An 18,343-nucleotide genomic window follows, 5' to 3' on the forward strand; every position below is an offset into this window, starting at 1 on the left:
ACAAACTGTGAGATCATGACCTGAGCCGAAGTCGGATGCTCAACTGACTGAGCCACCCAGGTACCCCTTTTTAATTTTTAAAAAAGGTTTATTTATTTATTTTGAGAGAGAGTGAGAGACAGCATGAATGGGGGAGGAGCAGAGAGACAGAGGGAGATGGAGAATTCCAAGCAGGCTCTACACTGTCAGCACAGAGCCTGACGTGGGGCTCGAACTCAAGAACTGTGAAATCATGACCTAAGCCGAAATCAAGAGTCGGGTGCTCAACGACTGAGACATCCAGGTGCCCCAAAGATTTTATTTTTAAGCAATCTCCACACTCAGCATGGGGATCAAGAGTCACATGCTCCACTGACTGAGACAACAAAGTACCCAGTCTTTTTGCTTTTTGATGATGTCCTTTGAAACACAAAAGTTTTTAATTTTGATGAAGCCCAATTTATTTTTTCTTTGTTTGCTTATGCTTTTGGTGTCATACCTAAGAAAGCTTTCCCAAATGTAAGGTCACAAAGATATATGCCTATATTTTCTTCTAGGTGTTTTACAGTTTTAACTCTTACATTAAGATCTTTGGTCCATTTTGAATTAATTTTTGTGTATGGTGTGAGTTAGGAATCCAACTTCATTCTTTCACGTGTAGATATCTAGTTGTCCCATTAATGTTTGTTGAAAAGACTATTCTTTCCCTATTTGGTTTTCTTGGCATCTTGTTAAAAATGAATATATCAAAAATATAAGGGTTTATTTCTGGACTTTCAGTTCTATTCCATTGATCTGTATGTCTATCTTTATGCCAGTACCACACGATATTGCTTAGATTTGTCATAAATTTTGAAGTCAGAAAATGTGAGTCCTCTGACTTTGTTCTTCTATTCCAAGATTTTTCTGGATCTTCTGAGTCCCTTGAATTCCCGTATGAATTTTAGGATCAGGTTGTCAATATCTGCAAAGAATCCACCTGGGATTTCTATAGGAATTGCACTGAATCGGGAAGTATTGCCATCCTAATAATATTATTGCCATCGGGAAGAATTGGGAAGTATTGCCATCCTAATAATATTAATCTCCCAACCCATTAATAGAGGATGTCTTTCCACTTATTTCACTTTTCTTTCATTTTTTTCAACAATGTTCTTTGTAGTTTTCAGAGTATACATTTTACACTTCTTTTGTTAAATTTATTCCTAAGTATTTTATTATATTTGATACTATTGTGGGGGTTTTTTGTTGTGCTTTTTAAAGTTTATTTATTTATTTTGAGAGAGAGAGACAGAGAGAGAACCAGCGGGGGAGGGGCAGTGAGAGAGGGGGACAAAGGACCCGAGCAGGCTTTGCGCTGACAGCAGAGAGCCCAATGTAGGGCTTGAACTCACGAACCATGAGACCATGACCTGAGCTGAAGTCGGCCACTTAACTGACTGAGCCACCCAGGCACCCCTATTTTTGATACTTTTGTAAGTTGAGTTCTCTTAATTTCACTTTCAGACTGTTCATTGCTAATGTATAAAAATAAAATCGATTTTTGGTCTTGTATCCTACAGCCTTGCTGAACTCACATTCTTATTTTTTTAAGATTTTTAAGATTTTAAAGATTTTTTAAATATTTTAAGATTTTTTTAAAAAAGATTTTAAGTAATCTCTACACCCAACATTGGGCTCAAACTCACAACCCCAACACCAAGGGAACTCACATTTTAATGATTTTTTTTTTTTTAGTGGATTCCTAAGGAGTGTCTATATATGAGATCATGTCATCTGTGAATAGAAATAGTTTTACTTCTTCCTTTCCAATCTAGATGCCTTTTATTTAATTTTCTTGCCTAATTGCACTGGCTGGACTTCCAGTACAATGTCTAATAGAAGTAGTGAGAGAGGACATTCTTGTCTTCTTTCTGATCTTAAGGAGAAAGCATTCCATCTTTCACTGTTAAGTGTGATCTTTACTGTAGGTTTTCTGTAGATTCCCTTTATTAGATTGCAGAAGTTCCCTTAGTCCTAGTTTGTTTAATGTTTTTATCATGAAGAGGTGTTGGATTCTATCAAATGCTTTTTCTGTATCTATTGAGATGATCATATGGTTTTTTGGTTTTATCCTAGTGATAAGGAGCATTACATTAATTGACTTTTGAATGTTAAGCTGATCAAGCATTCCAGAGATAAATCCCACTCAGCCATGGTATATAATCCTTTTTATATGTTTCTGGGTTCAGTTTGCTCATAATTTGTTGATGATTTTTGTGTCCATATTCATATTGGTCTATATGTTTTCTTTTCTTTGATGTCTTTGTCTGGTTTTGGTATCAGGGCAATACTAGCCTCATAGAATGAGTTGGGAAGCATTCTCTCCTACTCTATTTTTTGGAAGAGGTCTGTAAAGAATTGGTATTAATTATTCTTTAATGTTGGTAGAATTCATCAGTGAAGACAAATGGGCTGGGCTTTTCTTTTCTTTATGTATTGTTTGTTTTGTTTTGTAATTCAATCTCCAATTATAGATCGATTCAGATTTTATATTTTTTTTCTTGAGTCAGTTTCCATGGTTTGTGTGTTTCTAGGAATCTATTTCATATAAGTTATCTAAGTTATTGGCATGTAATTGTTTATAGTATTCCCTTATAATTCCTCCCCCTCAACTATTTTTGGAAAGGCCAGTAGTAATACCTCTCTTTCATTCCTGATTTTAGTTAATTTGAGTTTTTTGTTTTTTTTTTAACTCAGTCTAGCTAAAGGTTTGTCAATTTTGTTGATCTTTTCAAATAAGTAAATTTTGATTTCAAGATTTTGGTTTTATTGATTTTCTCTACTTTTTTCCTATCCCCTATCTCATTAATTTTCACTCTAATCTTCATCATTCCCTTCCTTCTTCCTGCTTTAGGCTTAGTTTGCTCTTCTTTTACCAGTGTCTTAAGGTGGAAGATTGACTACTGATTTGAAGTCTTTCTCCTTTTGTAAAGTAGGCATTAACAACTATAAATTTCCCTTGCTGAGTACTGCTTTGGGTGCATCTCCTAAGTTCTGGTATGTTGTTCATTTTCATTCATCTCAAAATACTTTTTAATTTCATTTATGATTTCTTTTTTGACCCAGGATTATTTATGACTGTGTGGTTTAATTTCTACATATTTGTGAATTTCCCCATTTTTTTCTATTGTTGATTCCTAATTTCATTTTATTAAAGTTGAAGAACATGCTTTGTATGATTTCAATCTTTTTAAATTAATTGAGATTTTTTTATGGCCTAACATATCCTGCAGAATGTTCCAAGTGCACTTTTTTTTTTTCAACGTTTATTTATTTTTGGGACAGAGAGAGACAGCGCATGAACGGGGGAGGGGCAGAGAGAGAGGGAGACACAGAATCAGAAACAGGCTCCAGGCTCTGAGCCATCAGCCCAGAGCCCGACGCGGGGCTCGAACTCACAGACCGCGAGATCGTGACCTGGCTGAAGTCAGACGCTTAACCGACTGCGCCACCCAGGCGCCCCCCAAGTGCACTTAAGAAGAATATACATTCTGCAGTTGGTGGGTGGAATATTCTATAGATGTTTGTTGGGTCTAGTTAGTTTATACCATTGTCCACATCTTGTATTTCTTTCTTTCTTTTTTTTAATGTTTATTTATTTTTGAGAGAGACTGAGCATGAACAAGGGAGGGGCAGAGAGAGGAGGAGACACAGAATCCAAAGCAGGGTCCAGGCTCTGAGCTGTCAGCACCGAGCCTGAGGTGGGGCTTGAACTCACAAACCATGAGATCATAACCTGAGCCAAAGTCGGACGCATAACCAACTGAGCCACCCAGGCACCCCAACACATCTTCTATTTCTTTGTTGATCTTTTGCCTAGTAGTTCTCCCCATTATTGAAAGAGAGGTACTGAAATCTCCTACTATTTTATTGAATTATCTGTCTCTCCCTTTGATTCTGCCAGTTTTACTTCATGTATTTTGGGTCTCTATTGTTAGTTGCATATATGTTTATAATTGTTATATCTTTCTGATGGATTAATCCTTTTATCATTATAAAATGACCCTTTTATCTCTAATAACATTTTGTATTTTCTTTTTTTAAAGTGTATTTATTTTGAGAGAGAGAAAGCATAAGCAAGACAGAGTGACACAGAGAGAGGAACAGAGAATCCCAAGTAAGCTCTATGCTATTAGCATGGAGCCTGACACAGGGCTCAATCTCTCGAACCATGAGAGGTTCAGGTTCAGCTCGAACCTGAGCTGAAACCAAGAGTTGGATGCTCAACTGACTGAGCCACCCAGGTGCCCCAATTTTTTCTTTTAAAATCCCTTTTGTCTGATGTTAGTATGGTTACTTTATCTTTCTCTTTTGCTATTTTCATGCTATTTCCCTTTTACTTGAAGCCTTGGGCTTTGAGTGATCCTAAGTGGACCCTGTCCACAGATGATTGGACTAAGGGCTGGCTAACAGAGAATCTGAGTCTAAAAATAGCCAAATTAATGAGATTCTCACTGCTTAGGGAGGTGAAAATGAGAGAGAAAAGGATGACGTGAGAGAGGCTATGTGGGCCATGAGAGACAGAAGAGACAGTAACCAGCCCCCAGCCCAACCTCAGACTCTGATTTCCAATTCCAGCCCACATATATCCTTACAATATGCCCACACCCTTTTTTCCCCTAAAATTTCAGAGTTGGCCCCATTTTTCGCAAACAAAATACCAAACTACCCTAACAAATACTGAATTTTATTCCAGGAGTAGAGTCGCAAACAACAGAATTTCAGAAGAGATATAGAAACTTCTGTAATAATTGAGTGGAGAAAAAGGAAGGGATGATCTCAACATCCCCGCAGGGGAAGTTAGAAGTCCATCGATTGATAAAACAGTTACTAAAGTCTTGGTATTCAGATGCTACACCCATTGAAAGTAAAGCTTTGGTGGACTTTATTGCCATTCCTTTAGAGCACATAAAATCACCTGAAGTACTTTTAAAAGCCTGGGTGCCTGGATTGCATCCCCAGAGATTCTGGTTTAATTTTTCTGGGGCAGGCCTAGGGCATCAGGATTTTTCAGATCTCCCTAGTTGATCCTAAAGTACATCAACATTTGAGAACCACTGCTTGCTAGACATTCTAAAGGAATAAGGAGTATAAAGGCTGTAGGATTAAATGGACATTTTTTACAGCATTAGGTGATTTGCATCAAGAAAGGAACAAATAGGGGTGCCTGGGTAGCTCAGTCGGTTGAGCTTCTGACTTTGGCTCAGGTCATGATCTCGCGGTTTGTGAGTTCGAGCCCCGTGTCGGGCTCTGGGCTGACAGCTCAGAGCCTAGAGCCTGCTTTGGATTCTGTGTCTCCTTCCCTCTCTGCCCATCCCCCACTTGTGCTCTGTCTCTCTGTGTCTCTCAAAAATAAAAATAAATAAATGTATAAAAAATTAAAAAAAAAAAAAGAAACAAATATTAGTCTCAGAACACCTGAGTACATAACAACATTCAAGGCCAGTTTGTGGCCCTGCAACAAGAAATATCTTTTACTATGAGCCAGTGGTTGGAAACCACTGAAAATTAGATCCCTAAAGTGAATATTGATTATCTTCTATTTCTTGAGTGGTGCGTTTACCAGTGTTCATTTATTTTTACACACAATAGTTAATATGTGTAATATGTATTCTTTGTATGCCTTCAAATATGTTACCACAAAAATTTTCTGCCAAATATTTTACAATAAAAAGGGATACAGTAAATCGCCAAATTACTGCATTTGTTAAGTTCACAACTGTGCTGGGTTTCTATGGTTAAAATCAAGCTCTTGATTATCAAAGACCAAAATCTTGGCAGTTGGAATAGCAATATCTTGAGAGGATGGAGCTCCCCAGTCTCCTGGGCCCCTCCAGATAATTTCTACTGCATTCATGATTACCAAGCAAATGTGATGAGTCACTTCATAATGAGGAACATCTGGTCATAGGAGTTTGGAAATACCATGAAACCAAGGATGGTGTGCAAAATCTGAGCAGGGAAAGGAGGAATTATAGGCAAAAAGAACTGCAGGAATTTTCTAAGGAGCTGTTGCAAGAGTGACTATGTGGACTTGAAGCCTGTGGGTTCATAATCAAGGAAGATGGAATAAATAAAGGAGGGTAGACTGTTACTTTATTTCCTTCTTCCTTTATTTCTCTCTGTCTCTGTCTCCGTTCCTTCCCTCACCCCCATTTTCCTTCTCTTCCTGCATACATTTTGGCTGATTATACTTTGTTAAGCTGACACTGAAGAGGCTAATGGTTCTTGGCACATCGTAGATGAATAAATACCAAAGACTGAAGGAGAAAGGAATGACAGTGTGTTACCACTGCTGTGGCTGCCTCCCCCACCTACACCTCATCTTCTTCAGAAAAATTCACTACTGATGAAAAACTAAGTAACAAAATCTCTTTTGGGGATGACAGATGGGGAATGTGAGCAAGGGGCAGGTCACGGTAATAGTTGCTCCAGCCAGGAACAGGAAGAAAGGCTTTTAACAAAAATGAAATTACTGATAACACTGGGAAAGGAAGAAACTAGGTGGTTAGACCCAAGGGGAGGCAGGTCTTAAAGTAAAGCGGGTGGACCATCCAGTCTCTGTTCTTTGCTAAAGCCAACCTGACATTCTGCCAATGGCCATACAGGTTGTTGAAATACTGAAATGTTTTCTTATCAGTTGGTAAATTGCTACCTAGAATCCCCTGATGCCTCACCCCCATCTACCTGACTCCAGGCCACCAAACCTCCCTCTCATCCAGCAACTAAAGGGTTAACATCCAGCACAGCTGTTGGCCTCCAGGAATCTGACTTAGTGCTAAAGTCTTCTAATTGACTGGTGACCATGTGGTAACCAGCTGTTAAATATTTTGAATATCACCCCTAACTGTGGCCACAAAAAAGCAAAAGCCAAGGAGGTGTGGTAATTCGGTGCAAGAAATGGCCTAACACACTGAGTTGAGGTTTTGGCTTCTGCTTGAAGTGTTGGCAGGAACAGAACAGATAGGCAGGCCTGGGTTCTACTCGGTTTGTACAGCAAAATAATCCTTAGTTCAATGAACAAAGATGTAACTCAAGCCAGCATGCTACAGAGTCACAGGCCCTCTGGACATAAAACCATCCCTGAGTCAGTTATTGCCCCAGATCTCCTTAAAGAGGAGGATGGAAGCCTTGCAGGAAGGCTGCTTTGAAATCATTCAGTTCTCCAGATTGGTTCCTAGCAAAGATTAACAGGCCTTGAAAAATAATCGAGGGTTACCTCAAGCTTCATTAGGTATATTGATATATGATAAAAGTATTCTTTCTGTTTCTGTTTACCCACACCATCCGGCAGCTGGCAGGTGTACCAGCATATCTTCACAGGGACCTAGTCACTTGATCTAGGGTGACCAGCTCTCCAGTGGGCATGTGATGGTCTGAAAATCCCAGGAAACCACTGGTCAACAGGGATGGTTGATCACACTAATTTACTCCTCCATGAATGTCACCTTAAGCTACTACATTGATGATATCATCCTGATTGGCCTTGAACATTAGGAAGTAGCATGAATCTTTTGGTATCCTGCTGAGACATGAAGGCAATGGGGGTGTGAGGTAAAACCCAAAGAAATACGAGGACCTGCCATATTAGTGAAGTTCTTAGGAGACCACTGGAATAAAGTACAGTGGAATATCTCCTTTGAAGTGAAGGGAAGGGGGAGGAAATAAAGAGCAAGTTGCTACATTTTATACCCTTTCAACTAATAAGGAGTTTTGAAAGCAGCACATACCTCTATTCTAACACAACTTTTTCTACTGCAAGAAACATTCACTCAGTGGAGTTCAAGTAAGGGAAATAGTTGAGACAGACCAACTCTCCTCGATCTGAGGCTATAGTGGGGTCAGGCTTAGTGCAGGTTGAAACTCAAGGAAGTTCTGGATCCAGAAAAACTCCAGGAATAGGAATTTATGGATTTACTTCTATCCCAGATGGTTTATGTGGCTTACCCACTATCTACCACCCCAGTTAGTGTTGGTCTCCTTCCATCTGATTCCACATTTCTCACCTGAAAACCCCAAGAAAGAGAATCTAATTGCCTTTTCTTTTTTTAAATGTTTTTATTTTTAATAAAGCTTGACATGTACATAATTTAAAAAGTTAAATACTTCCAAAGGCTTGTTAGAAAAAAATTAGGGGCACTTGGGTGGCTGAGTCAGTTGAGCATCCCACTCTTGATTTCAGCTCAGGTCATGTTCCCAGTGTTGTGGAATCGAGCCCCTCATCGGGCTCTGTGCTGAACATGGAGCCTGCTGGAGGTTCTCTCTCTCTGCCCCTCTCCCTCACTCCTTCTCTCTCTCTCTCTCTCTCTCTCTCTCTCTCTCTCAAATTAAAAAAAAAAAGGAAAAAAAAAAAGAAGACCTCTTTTAATCCTTCTCTATTTCTAGCTCCTCAGAAGTAAGCACTTTTTTAGTTGTTATAGATGATTATTTTGGTATCTGGTATTTAGCTCCATATTTCCAAATAATTGGTTATATTTTGAATTACTGATATTTTTCAGTTTTCCCATGATCTATTAACTTAGCACTGTGCACAGTAAGATCTAGCTTTCATTTCCTAGTCACACACACACACACACTTCCCCTGTCACTATCCTCTGAATATACATTTGTTATGTAGTTAGAAAGATATTTAGAGTTATATTTTTATAGCTATGTAAATCTATTCACGATTGAGCCATATGTTATAATGTTATTATTTTTCCATTTGTTTTCCTTGGAGTTAATAATTACCTTGTCTTTTTTGTTTGCATAGTTTTCTAGGTATTTATTCTTAATGGAACCCCTGATGTATAAATGTCTTTTCATTATTTTCAAACATATGGAGAAGACTGTCACAGAAATAAAGGTGTGTTGCTGTGCCTGACAGGTGAAGGGAAATTATTAAGTCTTCTATCAGTTTCATTGTCCTAAAGAAATCCTTCCTACAACCTTCTGACCTTCTCCACTCTGGTCTGGCTGCTGTGTAGGCCTCCGCACAGCTGTTGTCTTGCAATCTCCCTTCACCAGCACTCTTGGGATTCCCTTTACCTTTCTGGTGTTGGATATCTTCATTCATGGATCCCAAGTCTTCCTCCTTCTTGCTTAATCCCTTCACTTCAGTAGTATACTCTACCAGTAACTTCTGAGAAAGAGTGCTCAGTAAACATTCAAGACTGTGTAGCAGAAACTGTGACTCATTCCACCCATGTCTGTCTTCTATTTTTCCATAGTAATAGAGGTTTTAGCTGGGCACAAGATCATCCAAAATAAAGTCTATATTTTTACATTTTCTAGCTTCCCTTGCAGCTAGGAATAGCCATGTGACCAAATTCTGACCAAAGGGATGTAAGCAGAAGTGTTATTTGGCAGCTTCTGAGAAAGTTCCTGAAGAAATAGAAGACAAATGTCCCTTGTTCCTTCTTCATCTTCCCTTCCTCCATCTGGAGGATGCAACCATCCTGGACCATGAAGCTGAGAGCCATACCCTGGGCATGGCAGAGTGGGGACTGGAATGAAACTGGGTTGCATGGAACAAAGCCACTCTAGTGACCTGTATTTTTTTTTTTTTTTTTAAATGGCACCTGCACCTCTTGGTTTTTGTTTTATTTATTTATTTTTTTCAACGTTTATTTATTTTTGGGACAGAGAGAGACAGAGCATGAGCGGGGGAGGGGCAGAGAGAGAGGGAGACACAGAATCGGAAACAGGCTCCAGGCTCTGAGCCATCAGCCCAGAGCCCGACGCGGGGCTCGAACTCGCGGACCGCGAGATCGTGACCTGGCTGAAGTCGGACGCTTAACCGACTGCGCCACCCAGGCGTCCCTAGTGACCTGTATTTTTATGTGAAAGAGAAAAAAAATTGTAACTATTGTTTAGGTTTTCTGTCACTTGCATCTAAACTGACATCAACGAAAATATCTTTATTCTAGAGTAATTCATAATTGTATGTTGGCTGTGTATGAAATTGCAGGTTGGAAATCATTTTCCTACAGAATTCTAATGCCTTCTAGCTTCCAGAGTTTCTATTATAAGTTCTAATTTGGATCATTTGACCATTAGAAACTTATATGGTTCTTTTTTTTTTTTTTTTTTTTTTATCTCTTTAATTCTAAAGTTCACAAGGATGTGCCTCGGTGAGGTTCTTAGTTGTTCTTAATTATGCTGGGACACTTGATAGGTCCTTTATGTCTAGAAACTCATGCCCGTACATTCTGGGAAATTTTCTAAAAAATTTTCAGTGATACTCTTCCCTCCATTTTTTTCTCTTCTCTCTTTCTGTAAGATCTATTATTCATATATTGGATCTCTTGGGACTGTTCCTTTCATTATCTCATATTTTCTTCCCATCTAATTTTGAACTACTTTTTAGGAGATTTCATGAACTTTACCTCTTCTGAGGTTTTCATATTTTGCTTTCCAAGGGTTTCTCACCACACCATGGGTCCTATTTTCCCGCTTCTTTGCATCTATGTTTTTTTTTATTGGAGGCCAGACTCTGTGAATTTTACATTTGGGTGCTGGATTTCTTTGTGGTCCTTTAAATATCTTGGACCTGCCTGTTGGGATGTAACTAAGCTATTTGGAGATAGTTTGTGACTTTTGTTACCGAGAACAAAAGCAGCATTTAGTCTAGGGCTACTCTAGCTCTCCTGCTAGGCAACACCCTTTGGAGTATTCTCAATGTCTTGTGTATTATGAGATTTCTCCATTCTGGCTGTTAGGAATGTGAACTATTGCCAGACTTGTGCAATCTCCAGAAATCATTTCGCTTGTTCCTTTCAGGTAGTTCATTATCCAGTCTTGAGTAGTTTCTTCATATACATATGATGATAAGTAGTCAGCTCAAGAGTTGGGATTAGTGCTCTAAAGATCTTAGGGGCTCTTTCTCTGTCTCTGCAGCTCTCCCTGCAATATTTTGTCCTGTAAACTCGAGCTCTCTTGGTCTCAGTTCTATCTTCTCAATTCTAGGTGGTCTCTGCGTGGATTGTCCTCTTTGCACTGCAGACTGGGAATTCTCTCCAGGCAGCATGCTGGAGCAATGGTAGGACTCACCTCATTCTTTTCCCTCTTCTCAGAGATCACTGTCCTGTGCCTACCCATTGCCCAATGTCTGAAAATGACTGTTTTGTATATTTCGCTCATTTTTAAATTGTTTAACATAGGAGGGTGAATGCAGTCCCTGTTATTCCATCAGAGGCAGAAGTCTCCTTGCGTGTCTCTTCACATCAGACAGTTTTAAAGGCCACAGGCCATGGTATAATTTGCCTGTCTTAGGATCATGGGTCTTCTTACCCTCCAATCAGTTGTGACCAGGGACCATTCTACTGCTACAGTGGGTTACCCACTCAGTGTGGACTAGGGGAAGACTGGTTGATTTCCTTAAAAGAATCTGTGGGCATGGAAGGGTCCATGTCCAACATGCGTAGAACAACCCTACTGAGGAGTCTTTCTTTGGCTCACTTAATTGTTAGCCTGAAAAAAACGTCCATTTGAGTGAGAAGAAGAAGAAAAAGGAAGTTTTTAAATTAGGCTGCAGAGCAGGATGCCCTTGTGGCCTTGCCAACCCAGTGGTGCTGGAGGTGTCTAGTTGACCAAACAACTGGCATGCCCTACAGAGAGTCACAGTGGGGGGCCCCTGGGGTTTTGAAGCAAGACCACATTTCAACATACAACTATGCTGTTGTCAGGAAACATCCCCTAGCTTGTTGCTTCTGAAATCTGGTATAAATATCTGGGATGAAAAGTTACCATGAAACCTGAACTCTACCTCACATCAAAAATGGGCAATCCAGAAGCTTTCCGCTATTCAGTAAATTTCAAATCCTGAATGCCTAAGTTACTTGAGTATGTTGTTTCTGTCTTTGTACCCTTCCCCCTTCCCCAGTCAAGCATTCTTTTACTTGCCCCATTGTTCCTCATCCTCAACATTAGCCCATGGGAGGGAGCCCACCTATGATTAATTAAGCAAGGGTAAATGATTCTGGCCAGATCTACAAATGGTTCTAAGTGGTATATGGTACCACCCAGAAGGAGACGCAGAATTGTTATACAAAAAGCCCATGGAAAGTCCCATTTTGAAGATGGCAGCATAAAAGCAGCATTTCCCCTTTACCTTCTTGCAACAATCCAAGAGCAATGGGGAGAATTAGAAATGCAGGTGGAAACACTGCCAAAAGTAGTGGAGTTCTAGCAGAGGTGCATGTGGAAGGAAAGGTGGCAAGTCACTGCTATTCCAGATCTCAAAAAGAGCCAGCAATACATTTCTCAAAAGGTGAAGCAGCAAACCATGGAGCAAAAAAGCCACCTCAGAGTGTGTCTCAGGTGTCTGGGATGGTGAACTGAATAAGCAGAGGGGCAGAAGCTTCCTGGACCTAGTTTAGCTCTGAGAAGCAGAAGAAGTGAGGTGAATGACAATCAGGCAAGCCATTGCATGGGGAAGTCTCTGTCTGGGGTAGCAAAGTAAAGGAAGGACTTTGCACTATGAAAACCTCTACAAGAAAGTAAGGAGTTGGATGACTTCGATGACATAATTAATATGGTAGATCTCATTATGAAACACATCCAGTTTCAATACCCGATGAGAAAATTCACAGAAGTTAGCTATATATTAGATTTCAAAGAAAGTTTCATTAAGTCACAAAAAATAGAACTAATATGTGCATCATTCTCTGATCACTATGTAATATAACTACACATTAATATTAAAACTAAGGGGGTTGCTTGAGTGGTCCAGTTGGTTGAGCGTCTGACTCTTGATTTCAGCTCAGGTCATGATCCTGGGGTTGTGAGATCAAGCCCCAAGTCAGGCCCTACGGAACCTGCTTAAGATTCTCTCTCTCTCCTTCTGCTCCTCTCCCTGCCTCATGCACACTCTCTCCCTCTCTCTAAAATTTAATTAATTAATTAATTAATTAATTAATTAAACTAAAGGGGGAAAATGTCCCTATCACCTGAATATTTTTTTATTATTCCCTTTTAAAAGAAACTCATGAGCCAATGAAGAAATACAAGAGGCGCCTGGATGGCTCAGTTGGTTGAGTGTCCGACTTTGGCTCAAGTCACGATCTCACAGTTTGTGAGTTCGAGTCTACATCAGGCTCTGTGTTGATAGCTCTGAGCCTGGAGCCTGCTTCAGATTCTGTGTCTCCCTCTCTCTCTGTCCCTCCCCTGCTCATGCTCTTTCTCAAAACTAAATAAACATTAAAAAAATTTTTTTAAAGAAATACAAATAAGAATACAAAATACTTTAAAATAATAGGGGTGGGGCGCCTCGGTGACGCAGTCGGTTGAGCGTCCGACTTCAGCCAGGTCACGATCTCACCGTCCGTGAGTTCGAGCCCCGCGTCAGGCTCTGGGCTGATGGCTCAGAGCCTGGAGCCTGTTTCTGATTCTGTGTCTCCCTCTCTCTCTGCCCCTCCCCCGTTCATGCTCTGTCTCTCTCTGTCCCAAAAAAATAAATAAACGTTGAAAAAAAAATTTTTTTTTAAATAAATAAATAAAATAAAATAATAGGGGTACCTGGGTGGTTCGGTCGGTTAAGTGACCAACCTTGGCTCAGGTCGTATCACAGTTCATGGGTCCGAGCCCTGTGTCTGGCTCTGCACTGACAGCTCAGAGCCTGGAGGCTGCTTCAGATTTTATGTCTCCTCTCTCTCCGCTTGTGCTCTCTCTCTCTAAAATAAATAAACATTTTAAAAATTAAAAAAAATAAGTACAACATATCAGCATTTGTGAGGTACAGGTAAAACAGTACTCATGAAATATTTTTGTCTCTAATAAAAAATTACAATAAGTAAGCATATAACTCAAGAAATTAGATAAAGAATAACAAAATAAACCAAAGGGGGTAGAAGAGATAAATTAATAGAAACAATCAGAAATTAAGTTAGAAAATGAAACACAGCCAAATTACTAGATTAAATGGGAAAAGATGGATGCTTCTTTTTTTTTTTAATTTTTTTTTAACGTTTATTTATTTTTGAGACAGAGAGAGAGCATGAATGGGGGAGGGTCAGAGAGAGGGAGACACAGAATCCAAAACAGGCTCCAGGCTCTGAGCTGTCAGCACAGAGCCCGACGCAGGGCTCGAACTCACGGACTGCGAGATCATGACCTGAGCCGAAGTCGCCGCTTAACCGACTGAGCCACCCAGGCGCCCCTCTTTTTTTTTTTTTTTTTAAAGTAATCGCTACACCCAATGTGGGGCTCAGACCCACAACCCTGAGATCAAGAGTTGCATGCTGTACCAACTAAGCCAGCCAGATGCCCCTGGGTGCTTCTTCAATATGATAAAATACAATTTATGTTAGCCAAAAAGTCAACATCAAGACGTATGGAGAAATAAAGATATACTCCCATTAAAGTAAACAATTTTAAGATGTTAACTGGTGTATATGTCTCCATGGGGCCTTGCCTCTCCTCTGCCTGCTGGAACGGATGTGTTCCCTCCTCACTCTGCAGGCATCAGTGAGCATCCTCACGAATTCTGCTTATGGGCCACCTGTTAGCCCCCAGCCTTTCCCATAGTACATCAAAAGACACAGGTGATATTTTGTTAAGACCCCTTTATAAGGTTCCTATGCCTTGTCCTAGTTCATGCCAATTAAAACTCTAATTAGTAAATGAGAGTACCACCAGACCCCAGGCAGACAGTCATAGCCAGAGAAACTACCACTTGGTTATAGAGTTCCTTCTGATATTTCTCTCCTTATAGTAGAAGAAAAGATGTCTACTAGTATCTAACAAGTTCTAGATGTTCAAACAACTTAATTAGACAAAAGAAAGTAATTGGGGACAAAAAAAAAAAAACCAGGAGAAGTTAAAACTATCCTTATTTGAAGTTAACGTGATCTCTATCTGGAAAAATGAAGAAAATCAACTGGAAAAAAAGTATTATAAACAGTAAGTTAAGGGGCACCTGGGTGGCTCAGTCAGTTAAGCGTCTGACTTTGGCTCAGGTCATAATCTTGCAGTCTGTGAGTTCAAGCCCCATGTCGGGCTCTGTGCTGACAGCTCAGAGCCTGGAGCCTGTTTCAGATTCTGTGTCTCCCTCTCTCTCTCTGACCCTCCCCTGCTCATGCTCTGTCCCTCTCTGTCTCAAAAATAAATAAATGTTTAAAAAAAATAAACAAACAGTAAGTTAATTCAGTAGGAAGCTGGACATAGTCCTGAAGCCCTAATGGACCACCAGGCTTCTTGGGCACCTGTCAGGAATGTCATGGCAGGTCAACTCTATCGGGTCCCTTCTTTCACAGAGGGTGTGATGAATTCTACACTCTGGAAGGAACATTTATTCTGTATATGGGTTTTCTCTCCCCACAGGTCATGCCTCTGTTTTGCCACTCTTGGAATTACTGACTTTACAGAACACAGACAAAACTGTCTCCAACCAAGGAGCTCACTTCCCAGGGACAGGAATGAGAGAGTTGGCAAGCCATGGGCCGTTATCATATTTCCCATCCACCAGAAGCAGCTGGCCTTACAGAACAATGAAATGGTGTTCTGAAAACAGATCTGGCAGTATCCAAGAGACTGCACCTGTGAGGCTGGGACACTTTCTGGTAGAAAGTGACATGTGATCTCAAACAGTGACTGAAATGCAGTGTCAGTTCTCCCTCGGCCAATACAGAGGGCTGGGGTGGGGGGTGGAGGGTGGCAGCTCTTAGTATTTTCTCTTTAAAAAGATAATGGTATGCTTCCCATACCCCAAACCACTCATGCTCTGTGGGTGTAACTGTCCAAGATGAGGTGCTGTCATCAGGGAACTCAGTAAGGGTTCCACCTGGCCTTTTGGAATTCCTCCTCCCACTAGGGCAATTGCAGCAAAGGGTGTTCCTGTACTAGCTGTGCGACCCTGATTATAAAGGGGAAGTAGGGTTGTTAGTCCCTGATAGGGCCAAGGAGGGGCAGAGGTGGTTGCCTCCTTTCGCTGGGCATCGCCACACCCAGAGGCACAAATTAACAGAAAACCATCAAAATCCATATTAATGTACCAATTTTCCTCCCCCACTATTGTACATATCAGGGTTTGGTGGTAGCTAAGTCTACCAATTCGCCCCAGGTTTCAGAACAGTAAGAAATAACTTTTGGCTACCGAGAAATAGAGGAGGAATGGGCAGCACTTTGAGACAGTGAACTCTGAAACTTAGAAGGAACATTTAAAGTGGCCTGAGATGTCACATCTGTCTTATCTGAAGGTGACTTGACGTTGCCTCCTTTTGGGGTCACTGAAGTACTTTGTGGCTGTGATAACAAACTACACATTGGGGTGCCCAGGGCATAGTTCCGGGCCCGCTTCTGTCTATATGCTGTACCTAAGCAAACGCATCCAATTCTGTGGCTTTAAATAACTCCTATATACTGATGACTCCTTCACCTACATTTCCAGCTCTGGCCTCACCTGCAAATCCAGACTATATATCTATCTGCCTATTTGATCAGCTCTTTGGAGGCCTCACAAGGATCTCAAACCAACATGTCCAAGGCAAAGCTACCAATTTCTGTCTATCAGCATCCCCTAACCTGCTCCTGCTACAGTCTCCCTTTTTTCAATAAATGACACCGTAAGCCAACCAGTTGCTCAAAACAAAAATCTAGAGCTGCTTTGCCCAATATGGTAGCCTCTAACTACATGTGGCTATTTAAATTTAAATTTAAATTTAAATTAATTAAAATTAAATTAAATTAAAATGTCAGGTTTGCAGTTTTACTAGTCACATTTTAAGTGCGTGATAGCCAGTAGCTGCCATATTGGACAGTCAGATACAGAGCATTTCCACCAGCACAGAGAGTTCTGTTGGACAATGCTTCTCTAGCGAGGTTGCCAGGGATTCCTCTTTCCCTTACCTCCACATGTAATCCATGAACAAATCCTATGGATTTTACCTCCAAAACATTCCCAGAACCAACCCATTTCTCTCCAACTCACTCCTGCCGCCCCGGTCTATGCCATCTATGCCACCATCACCTGGACTGCTGAACTCACTTCTTAATTGCCCTAATTCCAACCTTCCCCACCTATAACCATTTCCCCTATTGTAAACAGAATGATTTTTTTTTCTCAGAACTGAAAATCAGATCATGGCTTGCTCCTGCTACAATTCTTCCAATGATTTCTGTGGCAGAGACTGTAGTTTATGTAGTTTATCTTTATGTCCTTTCTTTCTTTCTGCCTCAATAATGGAACTTCTGAAATTTAGGTGAGCACATAGAAGCCCAAAATAAAGAACATATTTTCCAGAGTTCCTCCTTGCACTTAGGTGTGGTCATGTGACCAAGTTCTGACCAGTGAGAGCCAATGAAGTTGTGTGCAGTCTCCTGGCATGTCTTTAAAAAGACATGCAGCAGGTATGATGGCTGAAGCTGGAACAGATCCTAAGGTGAACTTGGGAGTGGAGGTAATGCCCTGTGAGCAACAAGATAGAAGAAGCCTGTGTCCCTGTCATGGTGGAGCAACCCACCAGCCCTGAAATGCCTACCTAGATTTCTACATGAGAAAGAAAGAAACTTCATTTTGTTTAAGTCCCAGTTATTTGAGGTTTTCTGTCATAGGACCTAATTCTAACTAATACAGCTTCCCATCATACTTAGAAGGATATTCAAACTCCTTACCAAAGCCTGGAAGTTTCCACACGATCAGTTCTCACTCCGGTACAATCCCCTCCATTCTTCCCTCAGTCATCATGCTCCAGTCACTCTGGTTTTCTTTTTTGCTGCTTCAAAACACTGACTTTCTTCCTGCCTTAGGGGCTTTGCACCTGCTTTCCCTCCGTTTGGGTTGCTCCTCCTCAGATCTTCTCATGGCTAACTCCTTTCAGTTATTCGGGTCTCAGCTTAAATATCACTGAGGGACATCATTAGAGATGGTTCCCGTAGCCAATCTAAAATACCCAGTGAGTCACTCTCCTTTACAATACCTTATTTTAATTCTCTGCATAGAACTTATCACTAACTGATGAAGAATTTCAGTTTGTTGTCTGCCTCCCCCTCCTAGCAGGTGAGCTCCATGAGGATAGGAATTTTAATGGATTGGTTTACTGCTGGACTTCCACTGTCTAGCACAATGACTGAAATCTATATTAGACACTCAATACGTGTTTGTCAAATACTATTCCACGGATAGTGTGCTGGTAAAAGCAGGGTTTCTAAAGTCAGACGACTCAGATCAGAATCCTGGCTGGGCCATGCAACAGTTGTGTGACCTACGGGAAGTTGTATAATGAAATCTCTGTAAAATGAGATTTCCTATGGCATAAGGTAGGAGTGAATGAAATGGCACTTATAAAGCAAGCACTCTCTCTCCTTCTCCCTCCCTCCCTCCGAGAGCTCCCTTCTTTTCCTCCTC

The 18,343-nt window shown here is 40.7% G+C and overlaps 1 long non-coding RNA gene across 1 annotated transcript in view; it reads right to left on the minus strand.

Moving 5' to 3' along the window:
* The window catches only part of LOC147572928 (uncharacterized), a 30,382-nt gene extending 12,095 nt beyond the window's left edge, over positions 1 to 18,287 (minus strand). The window contains exons 1-2 of the long non-coding RNA XR_015245360.1: positions 17,611 to 18,287; positions 13,519 to 13,673 (exon numbers count right to left, since the gene is read on the minus strand). This is a non-coding gene — a long non-coding RNA (uncharacterized LOC147572928). The remainder of the gene's footprint in view (positions 1 to 13,518; positions 13,674 to 17,610) is intronic.
* Between the last annotated feature and the right edge of the window lie 56 nt (positions 18,288 to 18,343).

The sequence above is a fragment of the Puma concolor genome, chromosome E3 (genome assembly GCF_028749965.1).
Source record: "Puma concolor isolate L17-30 chromosome E3, mPumCon1.1.hap2, whole genome shotgun sequence".
NCBI lineage: Eukaryota > Metazoa > Chordata > Mammalia > Carnivora > Felidae > Puma > Puma concolor.